At 38.7% G+C, this 22,613-nt stretch overlaps 1 pseudogene across 1 annotated transcript; it reads left to right on the plus strand.

Moving 5' to 3' along the window:
* Positions 1 to 2,708: 2,708 nt before the first annotated feature.
* LOC308430171 (large ribosomal subunit protein uL13-like) lies at positions 2,709 to 3,221 on the plus strand (annotated as a pseudogene). Its single transcript has one exon. The product of its transcript is annotated as a large ribosomal subunit protein uL13-like (transcript).
* The last annotated feature ends 19,392 nt before the right edge of the window (positions 3,222 to 22,613 follow it).

The raw sequence follows: 22,613 nt of genomic DNA on the forward strand, positions 1-22,613 counted from the left end.
GTGGCCTTCTCAGAGTATGCATGGCCTTGCAGTAGGAAGTATGTTACCTAGCTCTAGAAAGCTTTAAGGTCTTAACTGCAAAGTCAGGTTACTTTCTGCTATCTGCAGATCTGGAAACAGAGCTACAGTTCCTTCTGCAGCACCATGTCTGACTGCATGCTTCCAGCCATAAAGGGGATGGACTAAACCTTAGACAGTGTGAGTCAGCCCCAGTTACATCTGACCTTTTATAAGAATTGCCTTGGTCATGGTATCTCTTCACAGGAATATAATCAGAACAGAAACAACCCTAGTGCAGACTGAATTATTGCTCTTCCATTCTGTTTCAGTGAGTTACTACTTCATACCAATACCTGTAATAGAAGACTCACTGTAATAGAAACCCAAATTCTGCATACCAGGTTCCATTTGCTTTGCTCTGTCTAGAATATCACCTGCAGCAGATTGCTGAACAAAGCCACACTGTTGCTATGGGCTACTACTAAATAACCTGTTTTGGATTTTTTTGTTTGTTTGTTTGTTTTTTGTTTTTGTTTTCTTCTGGCCCAATTTCTCTTCATATCTTGAATAGTTCAGATTTTCATATAAGGAAACAAGTAAATATTTGCATTTTCCTGCGATAACACTGTTGGCAATGTGTGTGTGCACACAACCCTTCACTGAGCTTTTACAGCATTGTGCTCAAGAACCCAGAATCTTGGGGCAAAAAATATGAACCTGAATTGTGTTTGCTATTTGAATATCTTTGGGCAAATCGATTACTGTTCTCAGTGTCCTCATTTTAAAAAATGAGACTATTTAAGTCTTTTGTAATATTGTTGTGTGTTGTGACAAATACTGAATAAAATCAGACATAAAATCATGATGTTATGTAACATACAGTTGTAGGTACACTGTCCTCTCATCCTTGTGTTCCTTGGGTGTTTTCCTTCAGAGGGAAGGGAGTTGAGTCTATGACCACTACTGAATCTTTAAAGCATTTGCTGAAAAGATTCCACTCTTGTCTCTTGCAGTTATACTAACTTTTATAAAATGCCCAGTGGACAACACTAGTCATATCCTTTGGGGGGCAACTTTAGGGGTATTTTGTCTCTGGTATGGGCTCAAAGTCCTCTGAGAAAAACACTTCTGGGCTATTCGGATCTAGTCACTTTTCCTTTGTGCCCTAATCGCTCTTTCTGATGAATTCAGAACTAAAAGATTCTCTAGTTATACCAGCTAGTGCAGGGACACCCATGAGCACGTGGCTTTGTCCTCGCCTTCCGTGGCCCTGTAGGGTCTCTACATTCTGTTCATATTGGCTTGTCTTCCTCAAACACTGAACCTTGCACCTAACAAAGCCTTAAACAACTTCTACTGAAACTTCATTTTGCCAATGACAGTACTCACATGTTTTAAACAAAGACAAGCTGTGTCACACCTGAATCAGAACTAGTTTTGTGAGGATAACATTGCGGCATAGACATTTTGCCCATATATTTGGTTTGTTTCTTCTTCTCTGATTATTATGTCCTAAATGCAACAGCCCTACCAGAGATATCAGCCAAACATGACATATCAAGTTGCACTAAGACTACACATTGCCTCATAGGAAGGCTGAGCAAGGCAACCCAGTAGAAAGAAAAGCATCCCAAAAGCAGGCAAAAAAGTCAGAGACACCTTTGCTTTCTCTGCTAGAGCCCCACAAGAACACCAGGTTACATAACCATAGCATGTATGTAGAGGACCTAGGTCAGATCCTTACAGGCTGATTGTCACTTCAGCTTAGTTGATTCTGTGTATTTTCTCGTAGTGTCCTTGACCCATCTGGCTCTTGTAATTTTTCTTCTTCCTCTTCCTGTTTCTCCTCAAGGAATCTTGATTCCCTGAGCTTTGGTTAATGTTGGTTGTGGGTCTCTGCATCTGTTCCTATCAGTTGCTGGGTGAAGATGCTGTGATGATAATTATGTTAGGCTCCAGTCTACAAGAATGGCTAAGTATCATTAGGGATCATTTCATTTTCTTTTGCTCTCCCTCTCCTCTCTCTCTCCTTTCTTTCTTTTCTTTCTTTCTTTCTTTCTTTCTTTCTTTCTTCCTTTCTTTCTTTCTTTTTTTCTTCCTTCCTTTGTTTCTTTCTTTCATTCTCTCTCTTTCTTCCTTTCTTTCTTCTTTTTTTTCTTTATTGATGGTTGTACTCGGTTCCAACCTAGGTCTCTGGTCTATCTACTTTCTGCTTCCTGGCAGTGTATGGCATAAGTCTCATGTTTGACCAGTTATTGGCTGACTACTCATAAATTCTGCACAATTTTGTCCCAGTACATGTTGCAAGTAAACAAATTGTAGGTTGAAGGTTTTGTGACTGAATTAGTGTCCCAATCCTTTCACTGGAAGCCTGCTTACAGAAGATGTCCTGTTCAGGCTCTGCATCTCCCATTACTAAGAGTCTTCTCTAAGGTTAATTAATATATTCCTGGGAGTTTCTATTGTACTAGGTTTATACTTTACCCCCCAGAATGCCTTCCCAAATTCCATCCATCTTTCCCAGTTCTCTCCCTCCATTTGCCAAATGATCCCTCCTGTTTTCATCCCCATCTGACCTCCAGTCCAACAACAACAACAACAACAACAAATCAATTCTATTTTCCCATTCAAGGTGTGTGTATGTGTGTGTGTGTGTGTGTGTGTGTGTGTGTGGCCATTGTGGCCAAGCAGGGACTGTAGGGAAGGTGGTGATTGTACACTGTGACGGCATAAACATTTCTGGAAAATTCTACAGAAACAAGTTAAATTATCTGGCCTTTCTCTGAAAGCAGATGAACACCAACCTCTCTGGAGGCCCCTACCACTTCTGAGCTCTAAGCTGCATTTTTTTGGCACACTGTGTGAGGCATGTTGCTCCACAGGACCAAGAGAGGCCAGGCTGCCCTAGAACGCCTCAAGGTACTTTAAGGGACCCTTCCACCCTATGACAAGAAAGAGCAGATGGGGTGGTCCATTCCACCTTCCAGGTTGTATGACTGAAGCCTACCAGAAAGTTTGCTTACTTGGGTCATCTGGCTCATGAGGTCAGGTGGAAGTACTTGGCAGTGACCGCCACTCTGGAGAAGAAACGGAAGGAAAAGGCCAAGATTCACTATCAGATGACACATCTCTTGAAGCCACAGAAACAGGCAGAAAAGAATGTGGAGAAGAAAATCTGCAAATTCACAGAGGTCCTCAAGACCAATGGACTACCGGTGTGAACCCTGACTGGCCTGCCATTCCTTCACCGCCGACCAGGGAAGTGGGGGCCAAAGGTTCCTTAGTCACAGTTCTTGTGGGTAGAGGGTACATTTAGACAGCTAAGAGCTCACCACCTTGCTGGAGTTTATTGAGGCGATAGCCATCGAATGACTTAAGCTTCAGGGTTCAAAATGAGTATGAGGCCCCACCCACAGTCCCAGTACTGTTTTCGATAGCTCTAAAAACGAGGGTTACACACCTGGGCTGGGAGTCAGCAGTGCACACTGAAGATGCTGGCCAAGCACAGGCACTGCCTTTGCTGCTTCCCAACAGACAACAAGGCAATATTTTTCTATAGAATTCTATGTGCTAATGAAGTATGTGTGTGTGTATACATACATACATACATACATACATACATACATACAGACAGACAGACAGATAGATAGATAGATAGATAGATAGATAGATAGATCGTGATTTTTTTTGAGGCTTTACCAAACAAACACCTTGGCATTAGGTGTCTCTCCTTCCTCTTTCCTTGAGTATTGATCTCCCTTCTGGTTTACCTGCCACAGTCCTGCTCTGCATTTTTCCCATTTACCCCTCACACCACCTCTATTCTGCTACTCCTTTCTCAGGTCATCTCCCATGATCTCTTGATGATCTCTTGGTTTCTATGATAACTCCTTGTTAAATCCTCATATCAGAAGATTTAGAGCTAAGAAGTACAGATGAGAACTTGGTGTTTATCTAAGTTTGAGTTCCCTGACTAGACATAATCTTTTCTAGATCAGATGTGTTTTTTTCTTAATACTTCTTTCTTATGCTTACCTCTGTGGCCATAGGAAAACAGGCCACCACGGGGAAGCCCCGAGGGGCATTTTGCTATAACACTGATTGGCCAAAGCAGAAGGTAGACTTTCCATGTTCAGACACTTCTTCAAGTTGCCACTCTGAAAACCCAGGAGAAGACATAAATAAGTGAAGTAAGAGAAGTCGGGACATCAGCCCATCACATGTTCCTTCACAGTAATATGAGCTGAGGCCAACAACCCAGCTTATGTTCATAAACAATTTCATTCACATTGAAAGGCTTCAAAACTACAGAGAATTATGTAGCAAATTCCAATAGCTTGGCTAATATTTTGACCCAGTTATTAAACGTAAATAATGTCGGTAAAGGCTAGTTAACCATTTTTCCAACTTTATAGAGTTTTAGTATGAGATATGAAACTCTGGCCACCTAGAGGTAATGTAGATATGTTGTCTTTGCTATCTGTAAAACTAATCTCTATTACCCAAAGAATTTGAAATGCAGGTTACAAAAGAGTCCCATGAGATGACCGAAGGAGAATATTGTAGCAACATGGAGCTTCCCAAGGATCAGCTAGATCCAGTTTACAAACAGGTCAATAAAAAATATTCCACCTTGGAAGGTCTACGGATGACTAAGATACCATATAGAACTAAAATTGACTTCTACGATTCCCTCACATCTTCCCAGGAGGTTTCAAGCCTGAGTGAGACCATTGGCTGTCATCTGTCAAGGGATTGAAATGGAGAAGAGCCTGAGGAAAAGAAGGTCCAGGGAAAGGCCCAAAAGAGATCCAGCTCAAGAGGACTGGCTCTATGGAGCACTCGCCAAGAGGGACCTATCAGGACTGCCCTCCAAAAGATCCAACAAGCAGCTGAAAGAGTCAGATGCAGATATTTTCATCCAAGCAATCAACAGAAGCTGCTGACCCCTGTGGTTGAATTAGGGCAAAGCTGGAGGAAGCTGAGGAGGAGGGCTACACTGAAAGAGGATCAGCAGTCTCAATTAACCTGGACCCCTGTGATCTCTCAGATACTAGATCGTCAACCAGGCAGCATACACCAGCTGGTAAGAGTCCCCCAACACATACATAGCAGGGGATTCTTGGGTCTGGGTTCAGTTAGAGAAGATGCACCTAACCCTCAAGAGACTAGAGGCCCCAGAGAGTTTAGAGGTCTAGTGGGGTAGGTAGGGTGGGGACATCCTCATGGAGATAGGGAGGGGGACAGGAAGGAGGTATGGAATGTGGAACAGTAGAAGTGTAGACCTGGAGCGGAATAAAATCTTGAGTGTAAAATAAAAATAAAATAAAATAAAGAGAAAAAAAATTAAATAACTTACAGAATAGAACAGATGGGAATCTAAATTCAAATGCAGGCGATAAGATTCTTTGCATTTAGGCCTTATCCCTATCTCTTACTTCCTCAGAAAATAACTCAAACATAGTTTATCTAGATCATTCTCAGGGACCAGGTATTACAATACTCTGTTGCTTTGTGCTGGAGAGATGGCTTAGCAGTAAGAGAATTCGCTGTTCCTTTCAGAACACCTGAGTTCAATTTCCAACACCAAAATAGCTTCTTACAGCTGTTTAATTCCAGTTCCAGGTTATACAATATTCTTTTCTAGTTGTTTCAGGATTGCATGCCATAAAGCACAGACATACATGGAGGCAAAACACCCATAAACATAAATTTTAATGTTGAAATTTATATTTTCTAACATTTCATGCTTGTTTCTGATATTAAATAATAAAAAATATACTTATGTTATTTATACATTTCACTCCACTATGTAGATGTATGGCCAGATTTTCGTCATTCCTTAAACATCAAATAATGATGTATACATGCAATTCTGAAAAACGGTCAAACAAATTAGGACACTTAGTTATTAATATAATCTAATAAATAAAATGAACTTTTCCTTCTAAGTACAAAGCCAAACAAAGCCAATAGGAATACTTCAGGTTAGCAGTGTACTAGTTTATACTGTATGTGACATAACTACTGTCTTAAAATTATCTACATATGTCACAGTGCAATAAAATTATACTTATGAATGCTCATCACTGAGCTCAGCTCTCCTTCCTTACCAGCAAATAGCTGCATGCTGCATCAGGCTTACCTTCTTCTATCACCGAGCAGGCCATTTACCAAGTTGAGAAAGATTCTGCAATCCTAGTTTTCAAAAACAAAAAAGGGGGGGTTTAAAAATAGAAATTATACAAAAATCTTTTCTAGACTTGTTTTCTTATACTACTTACTGTTTCAAACTCACAGTCTTTAATCTCCTTAAATGCATTAGCAATAAAGTCTATTGAAAACCAAAAAAAAAAAGAGTCTCATGAAGTTTTTAAGAGCTTTCCCAGCATATTTCATTAAAATTCCATTCATATGTAGCATTTTTGAACAGTTTCTTAAAAGTTTTCTGCAAAGTATAAGATATGATAGAGGTTATCTTTCTCTCAATATCTAGAGTTTGTACAAAGATTCTCCTCTCATAAACCTGTCCTATTCCTAAAGGCAAATGCATTGGCAGATATACAGTTATTTACAGAAAGCAATATCTGAGTGTTTACTATGCTTAGAAAGTTTGGTCAGCTGGGTAGGAGGCTACAGACCTATTAAGTACTATGAGTTGTAGTCAACGGGATATAAGTTTCTGTTGTCATAACACAAGAAGGAAGCACTTCCTTTGGGGGAAAATGAGGAACAGGAAAGACTCTTAATGACTCACTTTAATTAGCTTTTTAATTTTTCATGCATGTGAGGTTTACTCCTGCCCTGTTTGGTTTTGTTTTGTTTTCCTTAAAACACAAAACAATCTTCCATGTTTCTTCTGGGTAATGCACCTGTTTCAATTTTTCTTCTCTCAGGAAAGATCCAAAATAAATGTTCTGAGTGCCCTATCACCATAATTTCAGAGGATCTGAAAGCAAAGTCCCAAGGGTGGGAGGGGTGTGTCAAGAGATCAAGACAGAGTAGAAAGAAGAAGGGGGGGGGGAGGAGATTGAATTTGTCCATTATAATTATGTTTTTGAGATGATAATATAATTTCAGGCTTTTTCCTTTTCCTTCTCCCTCTGACCTCTTCAAACTGTCCCATGTAACTTTACCCAACTAACACCACCCTTTCTCAAAGCCATGCTTTCTCTCTCCCTCTCTGTCTGTCTCTCTGACTATCTGTTTCTCTCTCCCCCCCCCCCTTGTTTTGGGATTACTTTTAGGAGTTGTTGCTTTTCTAGAAGCCCTCTTTCCTATATGTTCACTTACAAAACAATCTTGTTGTAACTGTTATCCCCCCCCCCCAGCCTCCAACCCACCCTACCAGGCATCAGTCTCCTCTGCATCTGAAGAGGCTGTTAGCTGATGCCATCAGACTGTTCTACCTGACTCACTCATGGAATAAATTATCATCATGGTCCTGTTAGCAAGCCCAGGACAAGATAGCGCTATGACAGGTGTAATATAGGAATAATGCAGACCCAGGTGTAAATAATTAAAGCTGTAATTCAAGTGCAGCTTACTGGTGACATCATTTATCAATGTCATGAGAATCCCTCAATGAAATTACTGCTTTACATGTAGAATTTAGATGTACAACACTGCCTGGCCTCCGTGAAGGATGTTCCTATTAACAGTAGATGGAGGATACATTAACAGTAAGAGACAGGTGTTGATTTCAATGGCTGAGTCTCTTCCTTCCATTTTTTCCCCTCCTGTCATCAAAACGAATGCACATAGTGTCTTGAATTTCATCTTCGTTAAGAAATAATTGTCCTCCACTTGGAGGGGAGTTCAGAGGACAGAAAGCAAGGTTTAGAAGGTGGAAGAGGAAAACTGCTGGGCAATGACCAGAATAATAAAAACTTAGGTGAGTTCTCAAATACAACTAGTCTCTCTAGGCAGCTTGCCCTGCAGATCCCACTCTCTATCCTTAGAATGCTGGGATCATAGAAAGACTGTTACTCTCACCTGGTATTTATGTACATTCTGGAGAACCGTTGAGACCATATCTAGAGGTTAGGCATGTTCCCTTCCCTGGTTGAGGGATGGGGTCACCCACCCATCTCCAAAATTTTAACCCAGAATTGCTCCTGTCTATTCAGAAGGCCATCCAGAGACTTCTCCACCTGGGGGTCCATCTTCCATGTGAACATCAAACCCAGACACTATTGCTAATGCCAAGGCATACTTGCATAAAGGAGCCTGATAAAGAAAGCTGTCTCCTGAGAGGTTCTGCCAGATCCTGACCAGGCTGATGCTTGAAGTCCGTCATCAGACTGACCACAGGGACCCCAATGGAGGAGTTAGAAGAACTGAAGGTGTTAGCATTCTGTCTAAACTTCATCCCACAGTTACCTGGCAACAGCCAGATATGCCTGAAACAAGAGGCTGCTTGGCCTTTCTCATTCTCTTGCCCTCTTGCTCTCTTACCCTTTTGTCCTTTCTCTCCCCATTCCTTTCCCCCCTCTTTCTCCATGTGCTCATGGCCAACCTATGTTCCTCCTCTCTCTCCCTCACTCTTTCTCTCTCTCTCCCACCCCCTCCCTCCCTCCCTTCCTCTACTCCCCTTCCCATGCCCTGAATAAACTCTATTCTATACTATACTGTCGTGCCTGGTCCCTCAGGGCGAAGGAATGTCCAACATGGGCCCACAGAGACACCCCCTTCCCCCACACCTCACCACACCTCCATAGAACATATCCCCCCTTCCACTTTTTTTTTTTTTTATCTTTTTTATAACATTGGTGCCGATACCTGGAACATATCTTTTTATAAACACATCAGAAGGAGCTGAAGGGGCCTTATCTGGCATCAATGGGAGGGGAGGCCTTTAGTCCTGTGAAGGCTTAATGCTCCAGTGTAGAGTTATTCTAGGGAGGTGAGGTGGGAGCGTGTGTGGGGAGGGAGAGCAGCTTCATAGAAGTAGGCTAAGGGGGGGGGGAGAATAGGAGATTTTGCAGTGGGGAAATTGGGAAATGGAATAACATTTGAAATGTAAATAAAGAAAATATCCAATTAAAACAAATAAATAAATTTTTAAAAAGAAAATGAGAAAGACACACAAATAAACTTTTTATGAAGATACTATGAAAACATCTTGTTTTATCATTAATGTTTTATTACATTAAAAAAATTTCCAGAACAAATATATAATTTTTTTCAAACAGAAAAAATACTTCATTCGACTCATCTTTACGTTGTATTAGATAAAAGGGAACAGAACAAAGCTTCTAACGTCGGCCAGAAGGAATTATTTCTATTTTCAGTGGGGGCTGTGAACCTGAATGGATAGATCACTTTCCTTTCCTTTTGTTTCCATTTAGGATACAGAGAAAGCTTATAAATGATGAAACCATAATTGGCAAAGTTTCTGCTTAGATCATTGCCTTGTTTAAACAGCAAGCAAGCGAACAAACAAACACAAACTCACACATCCGCTTCTTCTCTAAGGAGCATGGTATTTCCATAGTATCCCTGAGCATGCGCACTTCCACTCTCTGTACTTCCTCTTGTGTGAGGAAGCCTCAGGTAGACACATAATAACTGGCTCTTATAAAAAAGGAGAGAACAGAGACCAGAAAAGGATGCCATTTGAACCTATCATCCTTCTTTCAAAAAGGATTGGTTGCAGTATGCTTGGTTGGGGCAATCTGTCCCTTGTTACCGATTTATACTGCTCTCAGTGGGACCGTGTTAGAAAAACATTATTATTATTAGCAGTCGTAATACTTGGCAGCCATTCAGCACATTTCATCAAAGACTCTAAGAGCTAAGCCATCAATCAAACATGCCTCGGTGTGCTCCTGGGAGGAGGTGGCATTATTTCTGCTCAGAAAAGAGGTTAAGTGACTTGCCCAAGGCCTTGAAGCTGGTGAGATTTGGAGCTGAGAATTAAACCCTGGAGACTCGACACCCAGCATCCCATTCTCCTTCCTGGAGCACATTGCCTCTGCTTGTCTGAAAGATGTAGGGATAAATAAAGCATCTCGTAGAAGATTGACCTGCTCCCCAGCATGTGTGCTGATGTTCAAGCTCTTCTGGCATTAAATTGAAAAAGCACAAGTTGACTCACTTAGAGCTGGAGCTAATATCTTTCAGTTTGGCACAGATTCCATTCATTCCTTCACCAAATATTTACCCGAGGCTATTCTGCACTGTTATTACTGTATGGACCCAAGTAAGTTGGAGGCATGACAGTCATGGCCCATAGGGGGGTTCCAGTGTCTCAGGAAAGACAGGGAAACAACACACCCTGGCATTTTCACTGATCTCCTTAACGTGGATGACTGTGTGGTGGTCCACATTTGAAGTCTCATATTGTTTTCTGTTGAGCCATATATCATGTAACATGACCGTAGTACCATAGCAATGTAAAGCCACATGCAACAGCTTATACTGTGTAGAAAATTGGATTTTTTTTCCTGTTACTGAAAATAAATTATTTTCTCATACAATATATCCAGATTGAGGTTTCCCATCTTTCTACTCTTCCCAGTTTCTCCCTACCTCCTTTCCCCTCCACATCTCCTCCCCTTCTGTCTCTCACTAGAACAGAATTCTAAGAGATGACAACCAAACGTGACAAAATAAAATAGAATAAGCTGAAACAAAAAAAAACTATCCTATGGAATTTAGACATGGCAACCCAATAAGAGAAAAAGAGTACCAAGAACACCAAAAGAACCAGAGAGACCCGTTTGTCACAGTCTGGAGTCCCATAGAAGTACTAATTTATCTAGGCTATATATAGATAGAACCTATATATATATATATATATATAGGTTCAGGCCCATGTAGGACCCATGCTTGTTACTTCAGTCTCTCTGAACTCATAATTGCTTAGTTGGTTCAGAGGTCTGTTCTCACTGATTACTCCACCCCTCTGGCTCTTACAATCTCTCTGCCTGCTCTTCCGCAGGTTTACCCGAGGTCTGAGTGAATGGGCTATATGGAGTTTTGCCATTTAGACTTTCTCTCCATGCAACATCTGTCTGTGGGCTTCTGTATCTGTTACCATCTGCTGAAAAAAGGAGTCACTTTACTAATACCTTGATGAGGCACTGACCTATAGGTAGAGCAGAAGATCATTAGGAATCGTTTTATTGATACTTTTTTTGGATCAGTGTTTGGTCCAACACTAAGTCTCCTACTCTCTAGTCCCTGATTCTTGGTTATCCAAACACTGTCATGTGTAGCTTCATTTTTGTAGACATTAAGTGAAATCAAACATTGGTTGGCTATTCCCACAGGATCTGTGTCACCATTGCCCTAGTATATTTTCAGGCAGAACAGATATGTCAAAGGTTTTTTGGCTGGTTTGGTGCTCAAATTTCGCTTTGAATAGCCTGCAAAATACTTTCCCTCATCAAAGAGACTAGAACAAAGGGTGAAGGTTTCATGTACTCACCAGCTTGACTTCACTATGTGTAATGAGTTATGTGGGTTGTCCTCTGATATGGGGTCCACTGTCAGTTTTCAGAGAATGATCCTTGGTCTTAGCAATGACCTGGAATTTGGGGGGATTTTCATGGGGCTCACTTAGCCAATTACTCAACTGAATGCCACACAGTCCCTCCACTGTAAGCACTGTCTGGTGATAAGAGATCCTATTAAGAATCTATATTCCCAATTCAAAGAAATCCTCATTAGGATCATCTTTGTAGATTCCTGGAAGTTTTCACTCCTCTATGTTTACACACCATTCCCCTAAAGCTCCTTCCCAAATTCAGCCATCTCTACCCATACTCTCTCTCAGCATCCCACCTCTCCCCACTATCTGATAACTTCACTTCTGTCCCCACCCACTCCTAATCTGTCTGATAAATCTTTTATATTTTACCCTTCCAGGGAATACATCCATCTCTTCTATACCACCTCTTCTCTTTACCCCATCTCCTGAGATCTACAGAATGTAACTTGGTTATCATAACTTAGCAGCTATTATCCAGTTATACATGAATTGATGTCATATTTATCTTTCTAGTTTTGATCACCTCACTCAGCAGGAACAGTTCCATCTATTTGCCTGAAAGTTTCATGATGTATCACTTTTTAACAGTTGAGTGATACTCCATTTAGAAAATATACAATATTTTCTTTATCTATTTTTTTTCTGTTGAGAGATTGAGAGATATCTAGGTTAATTCCTGGTTGGTTGTTCTTTCTTTCTTTCTTTCTTTCTTTCTTTCTTATTTTTTTTAGCTATTATGAATAAAGCCACTATGAATATGGTTAAGCCAACTGCCCTTGTCATAGAATGGTGTGACCTTTGGGTATATGCTGAAGAGTGGTATAGCAGGACCCCGAGGTGTATCCATTCCCATCGTTCTGAGGAAGTACCATATTTACTTCCATAGTGGCTGTTCAACTTTGTACCCACACCAGCAATGGATGCTTGCTGCATATCCTCACCAGCATGAACCATCATTTGTGTTATTGTCTTAGCCACTCTGCTGGGTATAAGACAGAGTCTCAAAACAGTTTTAATTTGCATTTCCCTAATGTTTAAGAGTGTAGAACGTTTAAGTGTTTCTCAAACATTTACGTTTCCTCCACTAGGAATTTTCTGTTAAGAATCATACCTTATTTTTTTCAGTTGTATTATTTGTTTTCTGATATCTGGTTTCTTGAGTTTATTATATATTTCAGACATTAGATCTTTATTGGATGTGAAGCTGGTAAAAGTCTTTCCCATTCTGTAAACAACCACTTTGTTTCATTGACTGTGACTTTTGCCTTACAGAAGCTTTTCAGTTTCATGAGGTCCTATTCATTAATTGTTGATCTTGGTGCCTGTGCTATTGATGTTCTGTTCAGAAAGTCATCTTCTCAGCCAATACATTTAAGGCTATTCCCATTTTCTCTTATTTTGGGTTCAGTGTATCTTGTTTTATGTTGAGGTATTTGACTTGCTTGGTCTTAATATTTGTGCAGGGTAATAAATATGCATCTATCTTCATTTTCACAAACAAGCATACGTTTAACCAGCACAGTCTCTTAAAGATTATTTTTCCCAGTGTGTATTTCTGGTTCCTTTATCAAAAATCAGGTGACTATATGTGTATAGACTTACATCTGGTATTCAGCTCTATTCCACTGACCAACATGTTTGTCATTACCCCGATGCTGTGAGGCTTTTATTATAGTAACTCTATAGTAGAAACTGAAATAGCTACTCTGAGTTTTGTCATTGTTGCTCCACACGAAGTTGAGGATGGTTTATAAAGAAATTGTTGAACTATTGATGGGGATCCTATTGATTATGTAGACTGCTTTTGGCAAGATGTCATTTTTACATATTAATCTTACTGCCCCATGAGCATGAGAAATCTTTCTGTCTGCTGATATCTTCTTCAATTTCTCTCTTCAGAAACTTGAAGATTTTACAATACATGTCTTTGACTTGCTTGGTTAGGGTTACTTCAAGATAGTTTATATTATTTCAAGCCATTGTGAAGGACATTGTTTCCCGGATTTCTTCTCAGACTGTGTGTTATTTGTGTATAGGAGGGCTACTATATACTATATATACCTTATCCAGCCACTTTGCTGAAAGTATTTATCAACTGTAAAAGTTCAATAGTAGATATTTTAGGGTCACTTACATATACTATTAAATCATCTGCAAAAAGCATTTGAATTTTTTTTCCAGTTTGTAGCCCCTGATCTCCTTCTATTGTCTTATTGCTGTAATTAAAGGTTTAACTAGATATAAAGAGAGTAGATAACCTTATCTTTTGTTCTGAGTTTAGTGAAATTTCTTTGAGTTTCTTTCCACTTGTTGTTGGCTATTAGCATACTGTTCATGCCTTTATTATGCTTAAACACGTCTCTTATACCCCTAATATCTTCAGAAGTTTTATTATGAATGGGCACTGGATTTTGTCAAAGGCCTTTACGGGATCCAGTGAGATGATTTTGTTGTTTTCTTTGTTTGTACTATTTTTTTTAATATGGCAGACCTCAATTATTAATTTTATATATGAAATTACCTCTGTATCTCTGTGATGAAGCCTACTTGATCATGGTATATGACCTTTTTGATGTGATCTTGGATTCAGCTTGCAACAATTTTATTAAGTGTTTTTGCATCAGTATTCATAAAGGAAATTTGTCCATAATTCTCTTTCTTTGTTGAGTTTTTACATAGTTTACATACCAGAATAACTGTGGCCTGATCAAAATTATTTGGGTAATATTTCTATTTTGAGGAATATTTTGTAAAATATTGGCATTAGCTCTTCTTTGCAAATCTGGCTGAATTCTGGGCTAAAACTACCTGGTCCTGTTTTTTTCTTTTTTTCTTTCAGAAGATTTTAGTGATAAAATAAATATAGATTAAAAAAATCCACCCCAGTGCCTTGGCATTTCCCTACATCGGGAAAACGTGCCCTACCTGGACCAAAGATCTCTTCTCACATTGTTTCCAGATAGATACTGCTATCTTCAGTTCCACATACAACCGGAGCCGAAGGTTTCTCAATGTGTGCTCAATAGTTGGTGTTTTAGTTCATTGGAGTTGTGGAGGGTTTGGTTGGTTGATAATGTTGTTCTTCTCATGAGGTTTAAACCTCTTTCAGCTCCTTCTGTTCTTTCTTTAGCACCTTCATTGGGGTCCTTCCTGTTCAGTCTGTTGGTTAGCTGCAAGCATGCTCAGCTGTATCTCTATGATTCTGGCAGAGCTCCTGAAGAGGCATCCCTATGTGGTTCCTGCTGGTAAGTACTTCTTAGCATCACCAATAGTGCTTGGGTTTGGTGTATTTATATGGGGTGGATCCCCAGATAAGGCAGCCTCTGAATGATCTTTGCTTCATACCCTGTTCCTCTATTTGACTTTGCATTTCCTCTCATGAGTGTTTTGTTTTCCCTTCTAAGAAGTACTGAGGCATCCCCCTTTTGGCCTTCCTTCTTTTTGAGCTTCATAATGCTTGTGAATTGTTTCTTGTGCATTAAGAATTTTCTGGGACTAGTATCCCCTTATCAGTGAGTGCAACACCATATGTGTTCTTTTGTGACTGGGTTACTTCACTCAGGATAATAGTCTCTAGTTCCATCCATTTGCCTAGGAATTTCATGAAGTCATTGTTTCTAACAGCTGACTAGTACTCCATTGTGTAAATGTACCAGACATTCTGTATACATTTCTCTGTTGAAGGACATCTAAGTTCTTTCCAGCTCTGGCTATTATATATGAGGCTGTTATGAACATGATGGAGCATTTATCCTTATTATTAAAGTGGCTGCATCAGCTTGATTTTTTTTTAACGTTCAATTTGCTTAGAATATGTTGTTCCAATGCCTTACCCAAGGTGAGGTCTATACTTGTTGTTGAGGTGTATTTCTTAGAAACAGTATAAAGGTGAAAACTGTTTCACATTCATTTGTTAGTGTATCTTTTTATTGTGGAATTGATACCATTAATATTGATAGGTATAAATGACAGGTAGTCATTGATTTCTATTATTTTTGCTGTTATTGTTTGGTGGGAATGGTGTGTGTGTGTGTATGCACACAGGCACACACATGTGTGTTATTTTGATTTTTCTGGTGTGATAATACTTATTTCCTGTGTTTTCATGGGTATAGTTAATTTTCTTAAGTTGGAGTTTTTCCTCTACCACCTTCTGTAGTGCTGGATATTTAGATTGCTATTGTTTAAATTTGAATTTACCATGTAATTTATTATGTTCTTCATTTGTTCTGATTGAAAGTTTGAAGTATATTGTAGTTGGGGACTTGCTTTTCTGGTTCAATCTATTTTGTGTTCTGTAAGCTTATTGTACCTAGCTTGATAGTTATCTCTTTCTTTAGGTTATTTTCATCTATAATTTTGTTGAAAATAAGTTCTGGGCTTTTTGAGTTTGCATTATTCTGATTCTGTTATTTCTATTATTCGTCTATATGGACTTCTTATAATGTCCTAGAATTCATGAATATCTTGTGTGTTTTAGATTTGATTGTTGCAATGACAAATGTATTCATTTCTTTTATTGTACCTTGAGTGCATGAGATTTTCTCTTTCCTCACCTGTATTCTGTTTGTGAAGCTTTCATCTCTAGTTCTGTTTAAAATTAAAATTTTCTGTTTAAAATCTTAATTTTTTATCTCCAGAGTTCCCTCAGTGTTGTTCTTTTTATTCTATTTCCATTTTTAGGTCTTGAACAATTTTATGTGTTTCCTTGAATTGTTTGTGTTTTCTTCTATTTTTATAAAAGAAATTTATTTATTTCCTCAAACATTTTCTTTGCATTTTTGGATTTCTTTAAATCACTTATTCAGTATTTTTCTTTTAAAAACTTTATCATTTTCTATAGTTGGTTTTAAGTTTTTTTTCTTATTTTCCTATATATTGTGATATTCAAAGTCTACCTTAGTGGGACAACTGAGCTCTAGTGGGGATATATTGCCATGGCTGTTGTTGATTGGGTTTTTAAACTGGCATCTAGGCATCTAGGTTTGGGATGATTATAAGTCTAGATGTTCATTTCTGGATTTGTCTTTGCTGGGTAGGTATTTTATTCCTTGGTTTCTGTTTCCTTTCTGGACTTTTTGGAGAGTGAGGAGGTTTGCATTTTGCTTATTTTTCCTAGACTGCTCAGCTTGTGTGTTAACAGGGAAATGCCTGCTGGTGGCTGATATACTGGGATAAGATGAGGGAAAAAAGATGGAAGGGGAAGGTCTATGTGATCCCTTGGAGATTGGAATTAGAGAGGAAAGGAAGAGCATAGCACGTGTTCTACTACTGAGCAGGGATGAAACTTTGGGGATTGGATCCCAGGAGCAGTAGGAGAGGTTTTGGTCTTCAGTCTACTTATTGCTTTGAGAGAATTAGCCTTTGTTTGGGTTGGCAGGTGATACATTTTGGGCTCAGAGGCTAAAACAAGTCTACAAGTGGGGTAAGCAAAGTTAGAAGAGAAAAATCTGTGGGATCCACAGGGTATGGGAGCAGGAAGGCAGGCAAGGCTGACTTGGGTGTTCTGCTGCAGAGCTGGGAATGAGACTAGGGGATTAGATTTGGGAGAAGAGATTAAAAATGAAATGTCTGAAAATTATGTTTTATCCTTTAACTTTAAATGGAATAGTTCAGAAATAATCATTCTGTTTTTGTTTTCCACTTGAAGAAGGTGAGATAATAGAAACCAGGTTGTGGTTGGTACATGCCTTTGATCCCAGCACTGTGGGGTCAGAGGCAGGTTGATCTTTGGCTTACAGAGCAAGTTCCTGGACAGGCAGAGCTACACAGAGAAACTTATTTCAAATAAGTAAATAAATAAATAAGTAAATGAATGAATAAATAAATAAACAAATAAGCACAGTCATTTTTAAGAACTTGCTTTTACTATAACAAAAATAATTAAGCGATTTAAAAAATCTGTGAGCACTTAAATTGCAGTCTTGCTCTCTGAGAAAAGCGGAGTTCTGTAGTAGCAGGGAATACTGGTCCTGCCATTTTAATTAAGACAGGAGTCTACAACCTGGGTAAAAGTCTATTCAGATGGATCTATAGATCTGCCCACTGAAATTTCAAATCGACTATAAACAACTGTAAGTACACTATCGTAAGGGAATTCCATGTCCCTGTTGTTAGGGACACTTTCTTCTGATGTCACTAGCACTGAAATGCTCAGGTGGCATGGAGCAGGGAGCAGAGCAATGATCTGGACATTACCAGTTTCTGTCTGTGACAGCGTCCTACCTTGGATATCTGCTCCTTATTGCTACCACGGTAGATTTTATTTGGTAAAACAAAGCAACAATTGTTTGTTTGTTTGTTTGCTTGCTTGCTTGTCTTCAATCTTATTTAACCAACCACTGGGGCTTTAAAGACAAAATGCAATATTATACTTTAAGACTACCTGATAAACTCTAAAGTGTTATATATAAGTAACTACCAAATATTTATTTTGGAGCAATAAAAAAATTTTGGAATATACATGCTTGTCTGAAGTAGGATATGTCTTTCTTGATATACCTAACAATAAAAATGGTACTAAGAAAAATATAGTCTTGCCACATCCATGTCTGATCACATGTAGGCAGGGTAATTTTTCCTCCTGAAACTGCTTTGTTTTAAAAATAGATCATAACAACTAATCTTAAACCAAAAAGATATATATATATAGACACTTGTTACTAATGATGCAAGGTGGTAATATTAGCCACAACAATAACAAAAACAACAAAAGATACAGATTTTCTCAGCTAATTAAAATAGAAGATATTTTCTTTAGTCTGAAAGGGTGCATATCTGATCACCTAATGCAAAAAAAGTTTAACACTTTAACTTTTAAAGTTGAGAATAAGATAAACATACCTCTTCTCCTTATTTGGATTAGTCACTGTGACAGACTTGTCAACAAGGCAAAACATAAGAAAAAAATGTGCAAAAACTAAAAGTCTAAATATCAACTTAACTATTTCCTGATGTTATAGTTGCCTATGTATAAAATCCCAAAGAGTATACACCACACACACACACACACACACACACACACACACACACAAAGGGGTATTCTATTAGTATTAATTAGATACATGGAAATCTTTTTTGAAACTGAATTATTTCTTTACTTTTGCAACACATGATTAGAAAATGAAGTTTACAAACAATTCAAAAAACAAGAGAATGAAATCTATTAATACCTGGAGACTAATTTAATACTCTTAGGCTATATTATAAACATTGATGGATTTAAATAAATTGTGGTCTGTCCTGTTAATAGAGTGAAAGATTTGAAAATATTACGACGCCCATCGTCATCAAAATAGATCTGCAATATCAAAATCACAGTGATCATCATTCTAGAGATTTAAAAAAAGGCCCTCTAATATGAAAACTTGATGATTCTATAATTTTCAATTTTTTCAAAAACAAAATGGATTTGTATGAGTCATATTATTCAAGTTCAAAGTTCAGTATAAAAGTAAAACAATTAAGACAGTGTGATATTTGCCAAGATAACCATCTAAAACATTGAAAGAACTGAGCCTGGAACCAGACCTTCTATGTTTATGGTCAAATAACTCTGACAAAGTGTCTGCTTCTATGGGGGAGAATACGGACTGCTCAAAATGTGGCCCTGAAACAATTTGTTATTCATATGGAAGAAATTAGCTTTGATCCTTGCCTCATATCTTATGTTAAAATTAATTAGACATGGGTTATATTAAACATAAATGCTAACTATAAAACTTAGAGAAAGAAACCGGAGAGAAAATCTGAAACATTGGGATTGTCAAGGATTTTGAAGGAGCTCACCATAAAATGCTCAGGGCAAAGGATAGACTGGACTCCATCACAAATAAAACCTACTTTTCAACAGACACCACTGAAAACAGGAAATGATTCCACTCACTCTGGGACATCTGCAGCACATACCTGACCAAATGGTTTCATGGGAATACAGAAAAAAAAAAAAAAAAAAAAAAAGCACCTGAGCATCTCAGTCAAAAGGAGAAAACAGCCTAATATAAACAGAAATAGACTTGTAGAGACACACCACAGAGGTGCCTTTTTGGTAACATTGCTTTCCTATGGGTGTTGCCCTGGTTACCTTTGGCTTTCAGCAACAGATGTCTGCTTCCTTGTTTTTGGTGTTTTATTTGCTGCAAAAGGGATGGTACCCAGTACCTTGTGAACACTAGGTTGGCACTTTCCCTCTGAGCCACCAAACCATACTTTTCCCAACTGTTTGTTTGTATTTAATTTTTTCTTGCTTTGAATTCTCAGTCTTGAAACTTTAAAACAGAACACGGTTGTGTTTTTAAGATGCTACTTCTCCCACACACTCTGTTTACTTAGGGAACCCTAGCCCTCACATACACTATAAAAGGTTGAATAATGAGAGAAGTGTTCCTTTTTATATCTGCAACTTGTGAACTTGTGTTTTTAAGGATTATTTTAAAGGAGAATTTCAGGTAACCCAGAATGAATTCTTTCTCCCCCAGTAGCTGAGGATGACCCTGAACTCCAGTTTTGGGATTATAGCTGTGAGTCTTGCTTATGCAGTGGGTGATGGGGATTGTACAAGGATCTTGTATGCTAATCAGGCGCTGTGCTCAATGAGTTGCATCTCTGGGTCCCTGGGAAGGTGTTTAAATGGACACTAAATGTTATCAGAAAGTAAATTAAAGCTCTGGGATATCACTTCATTTCTCTAGAGTGATGAAATATAGACTGTTTACAAATGCAACTATAGGGGAAATGGAACCAGAAAATGCCACGTGTCCCCTTCCTGTCATAACATAGGAACTTCTTAAGAGAAGAAGCAGTTTATAGTCTAAATCCCATGTACTCCTCAGTCACGCTGATTATATTTTTAGCTGTTGATACTCGGATAAAGGAAGCATGCTCCCAACTTATATCCATATATGTCCACATTGAGTTTATTAATAACAATCCCCAACCCGCAGCAAAGGAAATCTATGAGTGGGTGCATGTCGAAACAGCAAACTTTTTTTTTTTTTTTTTAGTGCTATGGATGGAGTGTTTCTCAACAATAAGATGGACTAACTGCCTAAAGACATAAAGAGCTTGAGTGAGAACAACAGATGGCTCGAGGTTCAAAATACTAGAGCAGGAAGGTCCACGGTGATGCTGTAGAAAAGCTAAAACTGAAATGCTGTTCTCTGCCATGCTTCAAATGAGTGTTTGCTTTTGTTTTGAATGATATGACATGAAACTTTTTTTTTTTAAAGTCGTGATAGAAATATCTTCATTGGGATAGAAAAACAGTTGCTAGCGTCCAACAAAAACCCTCATTTCTGCTGTAGCCAGATGTCATGGCTCTGGTAGTCACAGCAGGGACTGCTCATTCAATCAGGGGTGTAGCCTGGACATCTTCTGGTAGAGGCCCCTTATCTGTCCCTAAGGTAGCATTGGCAACAGTGGGGTTATCCTACCTTCTTACATGATTCTAAGGGTCTGGGAAATTGTGTGAGGCTCTTTTGAATCTTGTGTTACAAATCAACTCTTTAGATGGACAAGGAACAAGAAAGGAAGGTGACCATTGGCAATGCTGACTACAGGGAACTCGGGAACTCGACCCTGTGGGAAAGAGGAGGTATTCTCTAATTTGATGGATTGCTTTTATATGCAAATGTGGTTCAGAGTTAACAGGCCTTCTGGATTTATATTAAATTGTAACTATGGTTTTATGTGAAATTTCCTGACAGCATACCAAAGCAAGCCTGTGGGCTGTTCTGTTTGCCTCTCCTTGCTGTTGTAAGGGATTATCACAAAATCTAACTTAAAACAGCCCAAATTGATTATCTTACAGTTCAGTGGGTCAGAATCTCTTGGGGGCTAAACTTGGCTTCTTGGCAGGCCTTGCTCCTGCCTAAAGACCTAGGGGCATTCTGTTTCCTGACTTTTTCCAGTTGCAGTGGCCACCCACATTTCTTGGCTTATAACCCCTTCCCCATCTTCAAAACCAGTAATGCCACACCTCTCTGTTTCTTTATCTCCTGTCACATCTCTCTGACTGCTGCTCAGAAAAGGCTCCCCACTCCAAAGAATGAAAGGGATTAGTCAAGAATCATGTAGGTGATCAGAACAATGTCCCCATTGCAAATTCCTTAACTTTAATCCCAAATATAAACTTGTTTTTCGAAGCCAGGAATTCAATCCAAAACTTCTTGGGATCTGAATTGGGAATAACAAAACTCAAGATAGCAAATACTATTCTCAACCATAAAAGAACTTCTGGAGGAATCACTATTTCTGACCTCAAGCTATATTATAGATAAATATTGATAAAAAGTGCATGATGTTGGTACAGAAACAAGCAGGTAGATCAATGAAATAGAATTTAAGATGCAGAAATGAACTCACACACGTATGGTCACTTGATCTTTGACAAAGGAACCTAAACCATCCAGTGGGGGAAAAAAGACATTTTCAACAAATGGTACTGCTTCAACTGACAGCACTTAGAAGGATCCAAATTGATTCATTCTTATCACTTTGTACAAAGCTCAAGTCCAAGTAGATCGAGGACCTCCACACAAATCTAGATACATCTAATCTAATAGAAGAGAAAGTGGGGAAGAGCCTCAAACACATGGATGCAGGGCAACTTTTTTGAAGAGAACACCAATGGCTTATGATTTAATATCAAGAATGGACTAACTAGACCTCATAAAATTGAAAATCTTCTATAAGGCAAAGGAATGTCAACAGTACAAAACTGTATTCAACAGACTGGAAAAAAATCTTTACCAATCCACACCTGATAGAGGTCTAATATCTAATACATGTGAAGAACTCAAGAAGTTAGACTCTAGAGAATCAAATAACACTATTAAAAATGGGGTACAACCAGACTGTGAGGAAGGAGAGGGTGGGTGAGATGGAGCATCTTCATGGAAGCAATGGGAGTGGGAGTGGGGATGGGATTGGGAGAAAGGGGATAACATCTGAAATATAAATACAGAGAACATCCAATAAAAAAAACAAACAGTTAAAAATGGCATACAAACTAAACAAATTCTCAACTGAAGGATATCGGATGACCAAGAAGTGCCCAAAGAAATGTTCAACATCCTTTGTCATCAGAGAAATGCAAGTCAAAATGACCCTGGGATTC

Source organism: Micromys minutus (genome assembly GCF_963924665.1).
Source record: "Micromys minutus genome assembly, chromosome: 15".
NCBI lineage: Eukaryota > Metazoa > Chordata > Mammalia > Rodentia > Muridae > Micromys > Micromys minutus.